The sequence below is a fragment of the Kogia breviceps genome, chromosome 2 (assembly GCF_026419965.1).
Source record: "Kogia breviceps isolate mKogBre1 chromosome 2, mKogBre1 haplotype 1, whole genome shotgun sequence".
Classification (NCBI taxonomy): domain Eukaryota; kingdom Metazoa; phylum Chordata; class Mammalia; order Artiodactyla; family Physeteridae; genus Kogia; species Kogia breviceps.
In genome coordinates, this window is record NC_081311.1 from 54700217 (window position 1) to 54719248 (window position 19032).

Here is a 19032-nt window from a genome sequence, read left to right on the forward strand (position 1 = left end):
CAAACGGTTCCCTGTCACCTTCCCGACCTCCCACCCAGACTCCAAGCTCCCTGTAAATTGATGGGCCACTTAGGAGATCTCTCCTTCACCAGATTGTGAGTTGCTTTGCTCCATCTCTGGGAACCCAGAGCCTGGCCCAAGGCCAGCACGGAAGTATACAGGGGAAGTGCTGTGAAAGAGAGGATGTTTCTAAACTGGAGGTGAGAGGAATCAGTTTGTGATCATGCAGCCTTCTTGCAGGGGTAGGTATTTGATTTGAAGGCCTGAAAAGATTTGGTATAATTAGGTACAATGTGGGTGCAGTCATAAGACAATTTACCCCCAGAGGGCCTTTCTCACTCCTGCTTAATACCTTCTTACCCGTGAAGGGAAGGGGGAAAAGGCTTATTCTATCCATCCTGAAATAGGATATTTGGTCAACAGGGAGAAAGGTTGCAGGGGAAAAGGGACACTTAGAACAAAACAGGAAGCCATTTCCCTTGGGTATGGGTCCCGGGAGACTGACCATTAATGACAGAACCATTCAGGGATCACCCTAGCAGAATCCTGGGGTGGAAGGCTCCCTGAGGCTTCAGCTGTGGTATAATTACCAAATACAAAAGGCCATGATCATATTTATACTTTTGTAGCATTCCAAAGCTCTGGACTTCAAAAGCCAGGCTAGATCTGATAGCTAATTAACACACTCCTCACACTTCCAATTTGTCCAAGAAGGCACAGGCTGAACTCATTAAAAAGCACTCATCATACCAGAAGAAAAAGTAGGCACAGGAAAATTTACAAACTCAGGGATTAAAAATAAAAACACCAATCTATCAAGTTTGAAAGAGAAACGTAGTTCTGGTGTTGTAAAGACCATGAAATAACCTAGATTTTAATTTAAGGGGGTAGAAATTAAGGTCGACTATGAGCTTTGTGACAACTTAGGTGTGTTACCCTCTCAGCAGGGGCAGGGAAACTGTTCTGTCCTTCATAAATCCCCTGGGGCAGGCAGAAAACATTGCTAACAGGAGGCAGTTTGGGTAAAGATTTGTGATTCTTTCAGTGTCACAGACACCCCTAGATTCACCTAGCTTCATCTGCTCGCTCAGCAGTGACCCAGGCCAGCATCATAACATGATTTTTTAAGCTAATGGTCCTGCAGTGTGTCTGGGCTCATTGGGGACAGTTCTGGAAGCAGCTAGCATCAACATGAAAATAAAGTAAAGATACGTGTTTGATTTCATTGTTTCAGGCCTAGGTTCTTGTTCTGTGAATGCATAAAAGTCAAATCAAGATCTGGAAACATGTATGAACCACAAAAACAGATGTGCACGGATCAGCTCCAAATATCTTTCTACTTGCCAATATCCCTGAATTCCACTTTCTTATTTTATAAAAGTATATAAAGATGCTCTACTTCCACAGCGCACCTCACAGAAAAGCCTTTCTGGAACCCTCGATAGACGTGACCAGTGGTTCACCAGATGGATCAGTGACTGACCCAGAGCTGGATAGTAGGATAATTCTGTCCCCAGGTTGGAGAAGCAGGGCTGCCTTGAGTGTCCTCACTCATTATCTTTTTCTCTATCCACTAACATTCATTTAGGAAGCTTTAGTGTGCAAGTAACAGCAACCCAACTCATACTGCCTTGAGGTGATCCTATGGTTCAATAAAGTCATCAACTATCCAGGTCCTTTTGCTTCTTTGCACTGTTAGCCAGGTGTTGGTTCATGTTAAGATTGGTTTATCTTGTGGTCATAGGATGGCTTCCAAGATCCAGCATGGGGAGAGGCCAGTTAAACTAAGGAGTGAACAAAGCCCAGAGCCAGTCAGCCACTCTGATTGGCCAGTCACTGTGGTCAGGGTATTGCTGCGCTCTGATTGATCTAAGTCTGGGTTAGTGCCCATCTCATACATTATTGCGTGCATAGTTAAAAGGATAAATAGAAGTGAAATAAATGTGTTAAGGTATTCCTAAGACATCTTCACATCAAAAGTCCAACTCTTCTCCATCATTTTTGGACTCAGAATCACTGATGCCTGCATTTATCATACAATGTTATCCTTGGGCTATTAGAAACACTGGTGATGCAGCATTTCTTAAAGAATGCTCCACTACACTGCAACGAGAAGCCCATGCACTAAAACGAAGAGTAGCCCCCGCTCGCCACAACTAGAAAAAGCCTGTGCGCAGCAACGAAGACCCAATGCCGCCCAATAAATAAATAAATAAATAAATAAATAAATAAATCTTTTTTAAAAAAAGAGTGCTCCACTATTGTCTTCTGTTCAAAACCAGCAGGAAGTTTTAATAAATAGATGTTTTACGTCTTAATGGTAGTCCTTCAAAACACATGAACTGTGATGACAATCTCTCATCGCTTTGGAATTTCTTTTATCTATTTCAAGAGATTCTGGAAATTTTCCATTGCATTACAATCCTTTTGCAAGGATCTTGTAGTGAAAGATAATAGACTTCATATGTGTGTGAAAGGGGATTGGGGATAGCTTTATTTCTTGGTTCTATAAACCTCTTTATTTTGCTTTGCAAGAAAACAGAAAAATGTAGTCATTTCTTTGATAACAAAATTCCCTTTACTAATATAAATTTATTTTCCACTTGCTGTTTCCATGAATTCCTGTGTTCACAATAACTTTTTCACTTTAGTGCCAAATCCTAATGTAATCTCTTAGAAGATTTTTATACAGCAGTTAAACTCAACTCATGGAATATAAACAATGTGCACTTGCAACTGGAGGCAACTTAACTGACACAGAATCAAAGCTTTATAAGGAAAACAAATGTCTGAAAGTAGTTGTGAAAATTACATGAAAAAACAGTGAGACAAAATTTGCCTTACCAAAATTCAAAATACACCATAAAGTCATTGTAATTCAAATTAATACGGTATTTTCCAAAAACTCTGCTTTATCTCTGACTATATCCCAATTTTCAATCCTGGTATCGATTTCCTTCTCACTTCTTTTGCTGGACACCAAGGTCCAGGTGAGCTTCTCTGGTTGCCAATACTCTATGCACATCACTGCTGGAAAAGTAACACTTTTCATGACTCCATAGTTAGAGGAAGACCGGAAGTTCTGAGTTTGGTACTTTCTTAGACTCTGCCCTGTGCACTTCTTCCCTTGGCTAATTTCAATCTGTATCTTTTCCCTATAATAAAAATATAGCCGTGAGCATAATGGCATTCAGTGAGTTCCATGAGTTCCCCTAGTGAATTATCAGACCTAAGTGTGGTCTCAGGGACCCTAAACTTGAAATTGGTGTCAGAAGTCTTGCTCCCTCAAACTCCTCACTGTCCTTGATAGGTTTAGGGGCATCTGGGTTATCTAGCATAGTAAAACCCGTTAAGAACTTTCCTGTTGATTCAGTTTATTGTTATATTTTTCTGAAAAATTGTCCATTTCAACTAAGTTTTAAGATGTATTTATTTAAAGTTGTTCCCTAATGATTTTCTAAAACTCTGCTTTTCCTGTAGTTATATCCCATTTCTCAATGTGGTTATCACTTTCCTTCTCACTTATTTTTGCCTGAATTAAAAAAATGTTATGGGGACTTCCCTGGTGGCGCAGTGGCAAAGAATCCGCCTGCCAATGCAGGGGACCCGGGTTCGAGCCCTCATCTGGGAAGATCCCACATGCTGTGGAGCAACTAAGCGCGGGCGCCACAACTACTGAGCCTGCGCTCTAGAGACCACGAGCCACAACTACTGAAGCCCGTGTGCCTAGAGCCCGTACTCTGCAACAGAAGCCACCGCAATGAGAAGCCCACGCACCGCAACAAAGAGTAGCCCCCGCTCGCCACAGCTAGAGAAAGCCGGCGCGCAGCAACGAAGACCCAACGCAGCCAAAAATAAATAAATAAATTTATTTATTTTTTTAAAAAGTTTTGTCACCTTTAGTAATGTACAATTTTTTATGAAGTTAGAGTTGAGGTAAAATTCACCAATTTTAACTGCTGAATTTGAAGAGTTGGAACCCCCACACATGCAGACATCTACCATCACCACCACCATCATCATATAGAACATTTCTATTACCCCCAATAGATCTCTCATGGCCCTTGTGGTCAATTCCTTCCCCAGACCCCTAGCCTCAGGAGATCACTGATCTGCTTCCTACCACTATAGTTTTGCTTTTTGTAGAATCTCATATAAATGGAATCATGCAGCATGTAGTATTTTGTTTGGCTTTTTTCACTTAGAATAATGCTTTTGAGATTCATCCATGTTGCTGTGTACAGCAGTACTTCATTACTTCTTATTGCTAAGAAGTATTCCATTGTATAGGTATGCCAAATTTTGTTTCTCCATTCACCAGTTGATGGATATATTTGGGTTGTTTCTAGCTTTTTGGCAGCTATGAATAAAGCTGCTGGGAACATTTGTATGCAACCTCTGGACATATGTTGTCATTTCTCTTGGATCAATGTCTAGGAGTGGTCATATGGTCAGTGTATGCTTAACTTTATAAGACACTCTTAAACTGTTTTCTAAAGTGCCTATATGATTTTCATTCTAATTCTAAGAATTCCAGTTACTCCACATCCTCACCAAATTTAGTATTTTCCATCATCTCCTGTGGTTTCTTCCACTGACAGCACACTTGCCATTAGACCCTTGAGGCCACCCTCAATGCTTTAGGGCATATGGTCAATTTTCTACAAAGATCCTGCAGCAATCCAGGGACAGAGAGGGCTCAGGCCCTCCATCATGTTGGGTAACCCTAGACCCAACTCTTCCATTTGTCTTAGAAATCTCAACATCACCGTGGGTCTGGCTTCTCCAGCCTCTCCTTCCTCCCAAGTATTGGCTTGTTTCTCCCAATGTAACTGCTCAGCTGGCTGGAAACAGAAAGTGTGTACTCCTCACTCCCTGTTCCCAAGAGCTAAGCTCTTCTATTCTCTGTTCCTGATGAACAGGAAAGGACAACTTACATCAGCTGTGTTTCTATCCTTATCTGTATCCCAGGTCTGGTCCTGTCTGTCTATCTCTTCATCTAGCTATGTGTAGGTCTGTATTGACACATGCTGTTGCCGTATGGGCATAGAACAAAGTCTAGAAGGAAACCCCACAAATTGATAGCAATTGTTCCATTTGGGGATGGAGGAAGATGAGAGGAAGATATACTTTTCGACGTGTAGACTCATGTTGGTATTTTTAAAGCAATATAACTAAAAAGAAAATAGCTACAATGCTAAAAAAACTGTTTCCTCATACTCCACACGTTGGGCATCCCCCTGCTCTGGGAGTTCTCTATAGTTCTTCCCAGCTCTGCCTACCTCTCATTAAATTATTATTATTATTATTATTATTATTTTTTGCGGTACGTGGGCCTCTCACCGCTGTGGCCTCTCCCACTGCGGAGCACAGGCTCCGGACGCGCAGGCTCAGCGGCCACGGCTCACAGGCCCAGCCGCTCCGCGGCATGTGGGATCTTCCCGGACCGGGGCACGAACCCGTGTCCCCAGCATCGGCAGGCGGTCTCTCAACCACTGCGCCACCAGGGAAGCCCTCTCGTTAAATTATTAATTATTATTTAATAAAATCACCTGCAGTTTCTGGAGGCGTGTCCAGCATCGGCAGGCGGACTCTCAACCACTGCGCCACCAGGGAAGCCCTCTCATTAAATTATTAATTATTATTTTAAAAAATCACCTGCAGTTTCTGGAGGCTAGAGAAGACACTCAGAACTCCCGGACAAAGAGAAATCTGTCTAGTGAGACAGGCTGCTCCATATTCATTAGAGGCTCTCCCAGGAGACTCAGTTTCAGTCTAAAAATGTTTAGAAGGAAGAGCACCCCAGAGAGAGTCTAGGTTTGCCTAACACTGTCTAATTTTTCTCTCTTTTCCTAGTGTCCCGTTCAGTACAGCTTGTGTCCCAGATAGAAGAGCCATGGTTGGGGTGATAAAAAGCACTGTCTCCCAAACCACAGGTAACCTGCTTTGGACAATAGCAGGCTGCCACCAGCCAGTCCTTCTGAGAGGAAACGAAAGCTTCCTCCCCGCCTGCAGTCACCTTGCCTTATGTTCTCTTGTTGCTATCTCAAAGTGTCACCTTCCCCTCATTGGCATGCTGCCAGGACGCCCAGGGACCTGGTTGGAGCCAGTGGATGCTGTTTCTGCGTCCCAGGAATGTTGGTGAGCTTCAGGTCAGGGGCTGGGATAGCCAGGGCTGCTGCAGGAAGGAGCTGAGAGGTGAGTTTTCTTCACACTCTCCTCAGCCTCACCAGAGGAAACATCCCCTCAAAGCTGGCAAGGTCTCCTCTTTGGTGATTGAGGGCCTCCTCCCCACACATGGCCACGAACGGGGTGCCTGTGCCACCCATGAAGCAATGCCTTCTCCATTCTTGGTTCTGGGCACGCAGCTGCACAGTGTAAGCTGTGGCTTCTCCCTGGTCAGACGCTGTGGGCAGCCAGGGAGACCAGGAATGGGATCGCATCCGCCTAGAGCTCCTGGCAGGGGTACGGCGGGCCTGTTCTGGAGTTCTCACACTTCATTAAGAGGTCTTCCCAAGTCTCAACCTCACCCTCAACCCTCTGCTATTCAGCCATCTTGCCATTCTTACGCATTTCTGAACATTGAGCTATCTTTGCTGTTTCTCCCTGCCTAGACTGCCTTTCCTTATGCTTTTCTGCCTGTAAAACTCCTCCTCATCCTTCAACACCCAGGTCAGAAGCCATCTGTGCAATGCTTTTCCTCACACTCTGCCTGAGTTAGTTCTGCTCTTCTGGGCTCCTGAGGCTTGTTCCTACTTCTGTTCCCACACTGGACTAGGACCTTGAGGGTAGAGACTGTGCTCATCACAGCCACACTCCCAAACAAGGGCTTGGCAACTGTTATTAAGAAGAATGGCTTGGCTGTCCCCCTACCATCCTGACATAGGCATTCTCATTGTGGAAACGAACCCAGGGAGGAGAGTTTCAATGGATCAGCCAGGTTTCACTACAGTTTTCTCTAAAGAGGATTCTGTGATTAGTAATTTAAGTTATTTCTGCACCCCAACCAGCAGACACACCTATACTGAAACATTCATCATCTAACAAACACCCACCACCCCACTGAGTCATCGTGCTGAAGGCAGGGATTCTAATATTTAGGAACATGCCTGCCAGCCTGATTGTTGGCCAGACCTTTCAGCCGTGCTAGTCGGGAGAGGAAAAGCAAACCTTTATTTCAAGGGAAACTGTATGGATCCTAAATGTTTTTCCCTGGGGGTATAGTATACGTGACAGAATTTGAAGAATGTTTTTCCTGCACACCTGGCATGTAATCTCCCATATTTTCCAACAAGTCAATGCATAACTCATCCAGCAAATGATTTATACTTATAGATACCCATTATCTCTGCTGAAAGGGTTTCCTAGATAATGTGACTGAAGTTCATAATGGTGCTGGGGCTTTCTCGGCAAGGCCCCAGTTTAGGGCTGTTCTATCTCCTTCTGGTGCTGCAGCTTTGGGACTTTGTTGAGTGCCAAAATCTTAGCTTTGAGTGTCCAAACTTCCCAAATTAATGTCACCCTGCAGCATGTGAAGTGTTAATCTCAATTAGTTCACTCTTCAAAAGGCTCCATGTTTGTTTATGTGTTTGTTTGCTTAAAGAAAGCAGTAATAAAACACACAACCAAACTAATTGCATCTTTTTTTTTTTTTTTTTTTTTTTTTTTTTTTTTTTTGCGTTACGCGGGCCTCTCACTGCTGGGGCCTCTCCCGTTGCGGAACACAGGCTCCGGACGCGCAGGCTCAGTGGCCCTGGCCCAGCCGCTCAGCGGCCTGTGGGATCTTCCCGGACCGGGGCACAAACCCGTGTCCCCTGCATCGGCAGGCGGACTCGCAACCACTGCGCCACCAGGGAAGCCCCAAACTAATTGCATCTTAAACCTGAGAGTCAAGCTGGGTCTTGAAAAGATATTTTGTGTGTGTGTGTGTGTTTTTTTTTTTTTTGCGGTACACGGGCCTGTCACTGTTGTGGCCTCTCCCATTGCGGAGCACAGGCTCTGGATGCGCAGGCTCAGCGGCCATGGCTCACGGGTCCAGCCGCTCTGCGGCATGTGGGATCCTCCCGGACCGGGGCACAAACCCGTGTCCCCTGCATCGGCAGGCGGACTCGCAACCACTGCACCACCAGGGAAGCCCTTGAAAAGATATTTGCACACCCATGTTCATAGCAACATTATTCACAATAGCCAAGAGGTGGATGCAACCAAATGTCTGTCAGCTGGTGACTGGATAAACAAAATGTGGTATACATATATACAATGGAATATTATTCAGCCTTAAAAATGATACCGAGCAGGGCCCTTTGGGGCTCCTGGGCACAAAGCCTTTCTGTGTTCCCCCATTTCTTTGATTACAGGAAATATCCTTCAATCAGCCTACATGACCTTCCCTGAGTTCCAGTGGGCAGATTCAAGCAGTTGTTAATTAGGGAAGGGAGGGGATGCCAGACCAGGGAGAAACAAACAGTCAAGAGAAACCATAGTGCAGCCTTGGGACAAGGTCTGCATTCCCCACCAAAGGATACACACAACAATATCGTTGAGCTGTTTTGCAGATACTGAAACCCCTTCCAGGTGGGAGAAGTTAACGATTAATGATGGTATGCTGCCCACAATCATGTAGACCACAGACCAGTTGGAACCTGAAGGTTGATGGTGCTGACTCCTACTTACCTCATCACCAACCCATCAGAAGAATGTCCATGAGCTGATCATGCCCTCTTTGAACCACTGCTTTAAGACTTCTCACTATCCTCTCCAAGTGGGGACACATTGTTTTTTTGAGTCAGGAGCCTGCTGTGCCCCCCTTTGCCTGGCAAAGTAATAAAGCTGTGTCCTTTTCTCCTTCACCCAAAACTCCATCTCCGAGATCTGATTTGGCACTGATGTACAGAGAAGCTGAGCTTTCGGCATCAAAAATATCCTGTCTCATGCTACAGCATGGATGAACCTTGAGGACATTATACTAAGTGAAGTAAGCCAGCCACAAAGAGACAAACACTGCATGATTCTACTTATACGATGTATCTAAAGTGGTCTAACTCATAGAAAGAGAACATAACATGGTGGTTACCAAGCAGAAGGGGGTTGGACATGGGAGTTCTTGTTTAATGGAGTTTCAGTTTTGCAAGAGGAAAAATTCTGGAGATCTGTTGCACAACAATGTGAATATACTGAACACCACCGAACTGTATACTTGAAAATGGTTAAGATGGTAAATTTTATGCTATGCATTTTTTTTTTTTTTTTTTTTTTTGGTACGTGGGCCTGTCACTGCTGTGGCCTCTTCCGCTGCGGAGCACAGGCTCCGGACGCGCAGGCTCACGGGCCCGGCCGCTCCAGCATGTGGGATCCTCCCGGACTGGGGCACAAACCCGTGTCCCCTGCATCGGCAGGCGGACTCCCAACCACTGCGCCACCAGGGAAGCCCTATGTTATGCATTTTTTTAACCACAAAACAACAACAACAAAACAAAGTTTCTTCAGGATCACCTGGTTTGTCCTACTGTTTTACAAATGGCGCTAAGAGTTGCCCAAGGCCACCATCCACATTCAAGGTGACCTGACCCACGGCTGGATGCTTTCCATGCTCCAGCAGCTCTAGTGAGTTTCCCCTCCTCCTTCATTAAGTAAGGGAGGAGCCCAAGGCCCCCCATGGTGATCGCAAGCGAGCCAGGGCAGTGAGGGAGGCCCTGCGAGACACTAAATTCTCATCAGTTCCACTCTCTTCTCCTCATCCACCTCCTGGGTAGCTCATTTTTACTGGGCACAAATATGTATAACCGTGGAAACAAGTCACGTGGTCCTTTGGGTCTAAAGATGACAGGACCCCAGTCCAAGAGTAGCAGAGCAAGCACACCCAGTGCCTGGGAAGACTTCTTCTGTGCCCTGGATCTGGAGTCATACTCCCAGCAGACACCACCTTATCTCAAATCAGAGTTTTTCGACTCCCCAGGTTCGGTTGTGCATTGGCTTGGGTCTGCATGGACCTTTCTGCTCAGGCTTAAGGAGATTCCACCACAACCTTGGATATTTCCAAAACGTTCTCACTCCAGAGCTTGAGCTTCCCTGAATGCAATATTCTTTGCTAGGTATTCAAAGCTCTCTCTGACCCAACCCTAAGGTACTCTTCCGATCATAATGGAAGCTGAGATTGCACAGTGACTTAAGCTTAGACTTAGGGTCAGGGCTGAATTCCAGTTTAACAGGCGTTATCTCTGTAGCCTTAGATAGTCACTTATCTCACTCAGACTTTCTTAAAGAAAAACAGAGATAACAGTATCTAGTGTGTGAGGACTTGATGAGATAAGGCATGCCGGACCTGAGCCTAGAACCCGGTACAATGTAAGCACTCTCTGAAGCACTTGGAAACTGGACTTATTGTCAACAGTACAGGTGTCCTCTGCTCCGGCAGAGGAGGATAATTTACCAGATGTACACTGTATACATGGTCTGTGCATTCCAGCCTCTGCCTCTGTCTTACTTCTCTCTTCTCTCTTTCTAGAGCATGTTCCCCAAATCCCCCCAAGGCCCAGATCAAAGTCACCTCATTCGTGAAGACTTCATTGACCCTCCCAGCAGGAAAGTATCTGTGCTAGAGCTTGATTTGTGTAGCTCTGGCCTATAAAGACACTGTGCTACAGAGGGGGTTTGCTGAATGTGTCCTCAGGTGGTCATGAATGCAGAAGGCTCTAGGATCTGAGATAGGGGCTTAGTCTTTCTCTGGCACTTTGGAAATTTCTGTGAGCAGACCCACAGTTCCTCTCTTCACAGGGTGTCTGTGAGACCTTAAGGGGGCACCTATATGACCCAGTTTGTCAGCTACTGCAAGCCTTGGAGAAGAAGGAAGCTTTCTTGAGGATATTGCATGGGCACTCCTAGTAGGCTGCCGCCGGAGTTCTGTTTTTCCCAGTAAAAGCCACCCTGGGTGGTGGAATTGGCTCCCTCTGCACTATCTTGGGTCCATGGGTCTGACCTTTGCCCTCTCCATCCCCTACTTGTGTTTAGATCAAAGGTCTAGGCTAATTCTCCTTTCCTACATTCACAGCAACCCTCCTGGCTTGGATTCTCTTACAACTTGTGGTTCCTCTCTTGGCACATGATTCCAGTCAGTCTGTATGATCATTATTTGGTGGATAATTTGCTCCTCTATTGAATTAGAAGCTCTTTCAGTGCAAGGATTATGTTGGATTGATTTCTCTGCTCTGTGCAGAGCCAAGCACGGTACCTGGCTCATGCTTGGTACCTAGTGACTTTGCATTCACTTACTTGTTATAAGTGAAGCTAATAACTACCAATTACCATGTGTTCATGATCTGTCTGGCCCAGTGCTAAGTTGTCTATATATGTTACCTCAGGTAATCCTCACCTCAGTTCTGTAAAGAAAGCCTGGCTATCCTCCACTTAAAGATGAGCACTGAAGGCCTAGAGAGGATAAGTGACTTGGCCAAGGTCATGGAGCAAGGAAAAGGTAGAGCTGGGGTTTTAATTCATCTCCACATGACTGGATAGATGCACCGATGACCAAAGGAAACACACATACAGACACATCATCGCATTTGCAAAATTTTCACCTCACATCTGAAACAAGTCACACAAGCCTGAGGATATCTGGCTCCCCCTAGACAACATGACCCAGCATCAGGATGTGGGCTGCCTGTTTGGGGGCTGCTATCGGTTCAGACCCAGGTTGGGGCTGGCCAAATTTATAAGATCCTGAACTGTACAAGGTGATCTGCACCGTGGCTTCTGTCCTTCCTCTAGCTTCACCTTCATCATTGGCTCAGCGAACTCTGTAAGCTCCAGGAAGGCAGGGACTTTGTCTCTCCTAGGACAGTGCCTGCACCTGGCAGGTGTTCAATAAATTACCATTATTATTTTCAAGTTGCTCCTTGGTGTGCTTCTATCTTCTCAGCATAATTAACAAGAAATATGGAGGCTAAAGCAGGGGTACTTTACACAAAGTATTTAGTACTTTTCAGTGCTAAATACATCTCCATGAAAGCAAACATAAAAAGGAAATGTTTCTGCGATCCACGGAAAGATCTGTCTGATGAGGCTTGGCTCTTTGTATAGGCAGAGGCATGGTCCCGGTGCTCCTGAAGTTAACAACCAGCCACTTCAGATGAACGTTTGTGAAGTGCTGGTGACACCACATGGCTGTGAAAGGAAACACAGGCTGGAACTTTTGTAAAGGGAGAAAGAAAAATCGTGGAAGTGGTGGGGAGCTGGGGGAAAGCCCCCGCAGTAACACAACTGCAGGTTTAGAATTACGTGGTTCTAGCACAACAACAACCATAGTGATAATAGCAGCATCAGCAGCTGATGTTATTGAGGATTTCCTATGTTCCAGGCACACCACTCTAGGAGCTTTATGTGAATTAACTCATTTAAGTGTCACAGGGGGTACTGGAAGTTGGAGGTGGATGTTCATGGGTGGAATAACCAGAGGCTGACTTTTTAAAACATTTATTTTATTGAAGTATAGTTGATTTACAATGTTGTGTTAGTTTCTGGTGTACAGCAAAGTGATTCAGTTTTTTATATATATACATATATATTCTTTTTCATATTCTTTTCCATTATGGTTTATCACAGGATATTGAATATAGTTCCCTGTGCTCTACAGTAGGACCTTGTTGTTTTTCCATCCTATATATACCAGTGTGCATCTGCTAACCCCAAATCCCAATACCTCCCTCCCCAGCTGCTCCTCTCCCTTGTAACCACAAGTCTGTCCTCTATGTCTGTGAGTCTGTTTCTGTTTCATAGATAAGCTCATTTATGTCATATTTTAGATTCCACATATGAGTGATATCCTATGGTATTTGTCTTTCTCTGTCTGACTGACTTAGTATGATAATCTTTAGGTCCATCCATGTTTCTGCAAATGGCATTATTTCATTCTTTTTTATGGCTGAGTAGTATTCCATTGTATATATGTACCACATCTTCTTTATCCATTCATCTGTGGATGGACATTTAGGTTGCTTCCATGTCTTGGCTATTGTAAATAGTGCTGCTGTGAACATTGGGGTGGGTGTTTCTTTTCCAGTTAGAGTTTTCTCTGGATATATGCCCAGGAGTAGGATTTCTGGATCATATGGCAACTCTATATTTAGTTTTCTGGGGAACCTCCATACTGTTTTCCACAGTGACTGCAGCAATTTACATTCCCACTAACAGTGTAGGAGGGTTCCTTTTTCTCCACACCCTCTGCAGCATTTGTTATTTGTAGACATTTTAATGAAGGCCATTTTGACCAGTGTGAGGTGATACCTCATTGTAGTTTTGATTTGCATTTCTCTAATAATTAGTAATGTTGAGCACATTTTCATGTGCCTGTTGGCCATCTATATGTCTTCTTTGGAGAAATGTCTATTTAGCAGAGACTGACTTCTTGAGCATGTGACCCCTGAAGGGCTATGCCTGGTAGGAAAGAGTTAGAAGCATTTAGCTAATGATGGTTATACTAGTGATCATTATACTAGTCATGAGCAATGGATAATGGCAACTTCAAAGGCCATTATAATAATAATAATCTGAAGGGCCGTGTTATGACAAGAGAGCAGGTTCAATGGGTTCTCCTTGCATTTCAGTGGAATGATAGTTTATTTAAGGTTGTGTTCAGAGAGAAAGGTAAGCTGCTAAATGAAGAATGTGGTAGTGTCTCCCATCTCCCCCGACAAGCCTGACTTTCCCACCAAATTGTAGGTGGAGAGCTGAAACCAAGAGTGTGAAGACCTGCTGAGCTTCTGACAAGTACTGACAGTTTCAAGGGACCAGGGAGAAAAAGAAATCCCAAACAGTGTGACATTTAATACATTCCCTCTGCCGAGCAGAGAAATCTGACCCCAAGACTAGCAGGCACCTAACAATCTGAACAACCAGAGAGGTCAATTTTCCTCCTGGAGGGAGGACTGGTGGAGCAAGTAACCAGAAGAGTTCACTCCATTACTGTCCCATCTGGAGGTTGGTCTAGAAGAATTCTGTGGAAACACAGAGACTGGGAATTAAGCATCCATTTAGCAGTCACAGTGAAAGCTCAAGTTTAAATGTACATTTTACACTTAAAAAAAAATTGGGGCTTCTCAGGTTCATATTGGTAAATTTTACTTTTAAAAAATAAATTTTGTTTCCCCAATGGAGAAAATAGTTTTTTTGTTTTTAATTTTATAAAAGGTTTATGATCATTATAAAGAAGTTTGTGATCCAGAAAAGCATAACAAAATATAAATTCAGCAGTACTCCTATCACTTAAATGACCATCATTCTATATATTTCTCTATGCGTAGACACACATGCACACTCTAAGATAATACATTTGCTATGCCAACACATATCTTTCTACGTTATTACTTTTAATGGCTGCGTAATAGTCATAGTGGAATGTTTCCATGATGAATTCCAGTAATGTCTTTTGTGCTGACTATCTATCTTTTTTTTTTTTTTTTTTTTTTTTTTTTTTTTTTTTGTGGTACACGGGCCTCTCACTGTTGTGGCCTCTCCCGTTGCGGAGCACAGGCTCCGGACGCGCAGGCTCAGCGGCCATGGCTCACGGGCCCAGCCGCTCCGCGGCATGTGGGATCTTCCCGGACCGGGGCTCGAACCCGTGTCCCCTGCATCGGCAGGCGGATTCTCAACCACTGCGCCACCAGGGAAGCCCTGACTATCTATCTTTTATCTATCTATCTATCTCTGAAATATATAAGAAATTAAATACCAAATCAGAGTACTCTTTTGGTAATCAGCTCTCAAAATTGTTGTCAGTCTATGTTTGTGTGTTTTTGTTTTTGTTCTGTGAAGTTGTTTGGGAAATGTTCAAATCTTTAAGAAAAGTTTAGATGCTAAGCACATTGGAACCAGGGATAGAATAACACAAGGTTCTGGAGTTTATTTGGCCACTTATGTAAAACAAAACTCTTAGATGGAAAGGTTGGGCAGGCAGGGCTTGAAAAAGTTAGAAAAGTGGAGCTCCTCCCAGGCCCCCCTGCCCTTGTCTCTCTGATGCTGCCCCCTGGTGGTGGGCTATCAAGGTTGGGCCCGGCAACCCTGATAAAAAGTCATGTCTGTCTTTTCGCCTCTTCCCCTTCCCTTGGGTTCCTGACTACTTAGGCAGGAGGAAGAGGAGAGAAGCTTGCTTTTTAGTCATGTAGATTCTGAGTCTAATAAAATAGTTTTCGAATAAGGAGAAGAAATCCACCCTTTTTTACAGCATCCTTTCAAACCCCTCTTATTTCTCCCACCTGTCTCTCCCTCTCTCTCTCTCTCTCTCTCTCTCTCTCTCTCACACACACACACACACACACACACACACATGCACACACACACATGCACACATTCACACGTACATACCAAAATCATATGATCATTTAGCTGTACCACATTCTCCCTATTGGTGGACATTCTGACTGCTCCGGGTTTTTCATTTTTATAAACTTATTTTAATGAACAACTCTGTACGCACATCTTTATACAGCTTGATAAATTAAAAAGCTCTTTCTCATGTCTTACTTTGTGAGAGCAAAGGGGCTGCCATCAGAAGCTGCAAGAGCTATTTCCAAAGAGAATTCTTCCAGACTGGGGGGCAGCAATGACCAGGTGAAAACAGGTGGCTCAAAGAGGCAAGAGGTCCACTTCTGCCAGAAGGCCCCACAGCCCAGGGCTCTGCCTCTGGGGACGCGGTACTGTGTTAGCCCTTGGAGGGTGAGCAGTGCGGCAGCAGCAGTCATGAGGTGGAAGGAAGCAGCAACTGCTTGGTGGCAGAAACCTTCAAACCACTCCTCAGAGAGCAGAGGCCTGGGGAGAAAACTCACCAAGTGGGAGAGGCGCTACATGGCATCGTGCGTGAGCTCACCTGGCATATCATTAGGGATGACAAAAACAATCTAAGGAAGAGTCTGAACTAATAGGTGGGATAAGACGCTAAAATAAAATATGCATAATCACTTTTAATGCAATGGTTTTCAGAGGCCAGTTTAAGCTGCAGAAACATGGCCAATAGCTATTGTGTATTGTATATACTGCCTCATGGAAACCCGAAAACAACTTTACGTGGTGAAGCTAATTTTAGGAAGGGCAGGCATATGGGGCACAGAGTGTTTAAGTAACTTGCTCATGGCCATACAGCTAGTAAGTGCCAGGGCGTGGATTTGCACCCAGGTCTTGTGGAGGCCACAATTCTTGCTCTTAATCCTTAGGTGATGCTGCTTGCCTTCCAAATAAATAACAATTTACTTGAGATGAAAATCAAGCAGAAATTGGCCAATCTTATCATCAATGCTTTATTTTTGTTTTGTCTCCATTATTCACTGAGAGAAGGAGCTACACTCCTCTCATTTATCCATTAGGTACTTCATCCCGACTGACCTCATTCTCTGATGCTGTGACTTTGATTTCTGCTTGCTGTTATCTATCTGCTTTGTTAACCTTAGTCTGGAGTTACCTCTCGTGAAAACTTCTGAAAAGATTGTTTTTGAATCACTAAAGGCAAGTAAATTAAACTTGAAGTGGAGAAAAACTTCATGCCTTCATGGCTTTCCAGAAATGGGTCATAGAATACAAAAGGAAGACCTAAACCTTTAGCTTGGGTGACACTTACTACAGGGTTTGCACTACAAGATGACATCTGTGGAACTACTTGGCCTGGATTTACTTTACCTTGGCTATCTGTTTTTCCTGAAAAGAAATGAATTGAGATAACAGAGTTTACCTCAGGAGAGGTCATTTCTGCAGCAGAGAATGTGTAGAGCACTTCTTTCTGATGGGCTACAAACATATGGCATCATAAGCTCATGTCAGCTCAGCCTTGCTCCAAACTATTCCCAATTCCTAAGATGTTTTGTCTTGGCTACCTTTTTCTAAAGACTTTCTTCCTTTGAATAGTGTTTGCCAGGGAACTTCACTGAGTTGGATCCTCTGCATAGATTTTCTGATAGCATTTGCTGGGGAGAATTTTCTGGCTCCAAGTATGCATTACTTGTTCCTCTCCTAAAGAATAGCTTGCAAGATTTTTATCCTGACTAATCATATGCTTGAACCTTTTTTTAATCTCCAGATGGCATTATTTGACTAGACTTACCTACTATTATATGTGATGACATTTGCTGAGAAATTTGATCTTTATTTAAGATTCTTTATTTAAGGTTCTTTATTTGGTTTGGTAGCTTTACCCATGACAATGATAATTCTTTTGATATTTTGTGTTGAAGGGATCTAGTGATGAATATACTAATATACCCCAAGGTATGTTCTCAAGAATATCACCCTGCAGAACCTCTTCAGTAAACCTGACTACTGACTGTTCTGAGGAATAACCCTAACAACGTCTGCCCTGGGGCTTGCCCTTAAACAATTGTTAAATTTCTCCAGATTTCAAGGTTTTCTTTCTCTCATTCTTTTTTTTTTTAAATTAATTTATTTATTTTTGGCTGCGTTGGGTCTTTGTTGCTGCGCAGGCTTTCTCTAGTTGAGGCGAGCGGGGGCTACTCTTCGTTGCAGTGCATGCGTTTCTCTGTGGTGGCTTCTCTTGTTGCAGAGCATGGGCTCTAGGAGTGCGGGCTTCAATAGCTGTGGAGTGTCGGCTCAGTAGTTGTGGCTCGCGGGCTTAGGTGCTCCGCGGCATGTGGAATCTTCCCGGAACAGGCTCAAACCCATGTCCCCTGCATTGGCAGGCAAATTCTTAACCACTGCGCCACCAGGGAAGTCCCTCAAGGTTTTCTTAGTTTTATCATTTCTCACTGAGTCAACAAACCATTCTTCAGATCCTGCCTCTTTTGAGGGTTTTATTCTAAACATCTTGACCTTTGGGCATTATTTTTCTATATGACCTTTCTGAACATCTATTCTGGCCAATCCTCTTGATGGAAACTTCTCTTTCTAAGGCCAGCAACTGATTTTTGAGGCATCTCATAAACACTGGTTTTATACACTGATTGTGACAGTAATGAATATTGAGGAATTTTTCCCCTGGCTAACTTTTCTCATGAAATTGCTTTCTATTGGCCATTATTCATGAGGATTTTCCTTAGCCAGGCTCATCTGCAGAATTTATCTCCCCTAGTGATAATTCTTGCAAAGTCTCTCCTCAGCTAGTTGTGTCCATGTAGTTCGTTTTTCAGACAAATGATCTGGAGGTAATTCATTCTGGCCCATTATGGTCTTGGAATATGTCCCCAGTGGTGACTTTTTTGGGCTATAGGGAATTATTGCAGTCCGGCTTAAAATAGACTTGTGTTTCATCATTAGGGGCAATAATTCCTGACCAGTTTCTCCCTTCTTGGCATTACGTGTGTGGACTTTGCTTTTCTGGTTCCTCTTGTGGAGCAATTTTTGCCCCAATAACTGGTATCTGTGAACTGTATTTCTCCTGAAATTTTCCATAATTCCATTTCACTTTAGCTAAACTTATCTACAAGTGTAATATTTTTAGACAGTATCTTTGGATGCTATCGTTTTAGTCCTGGAGGTCATCTTTTTTGACAATGGCAACCAACTTTTTTTTTTTTTTCTAATCATTTCTTTGAGGTGGGAAGAACCAAGAAATCCCTGACTAGGGTGTCAGGATGACTTCTGACCATGGCTTCCAAAAGTCTGCTTTCTGGGAATACTTAATGGGACTTTCTGCCATCTGTGACGTTCGGACTCGCCTTTCGTTGAAAGGCATCAGAAGAAGTTTCTTCTTGACAAATAGAACTCACGTGAACACAGAAAGACCCAGAGAACTTTCCCTTTAGTAATATGAGACATGCAACAGGGTTCAGAGCTGTTCCTTGAGGAACTGTTGGTGTAAGCATTGAACTCTCTTCATACACATCATAGATTTTAATCCTGCCCAGAAAATCACTCACCAGTTTTTCTTTGCTGACAAGCATCTTCTTAGAACCACATTCTTAGTTGATTTAAGCCGTTTCATTCTCAAATTCTGAAAATACCTGGTTGTGACATCACAGGTTTTGCATTTGTTCCCCCAAAGTCATTCTTCGTGTTCTCTTTCCAAAGATAGAAAAGTGAGATTTATTCCACCCCACAGGA

The 19032-nt window shown here is 43.7% G+C and overlaps 1 protein-coding gene across 5 annotated transcripts in view; it reads left to right on the forward strand.

Annotated features, from left to right (window-relative positions):
* The window catches only part of DYDC1 (DPY30 domain containing 1), a 159126-nt gene that overhangs the window by 53144 nt on the left and 86950 nt on the right, over window positions 1-19032 (forward strand). The window lies entirely within an intron of this gene.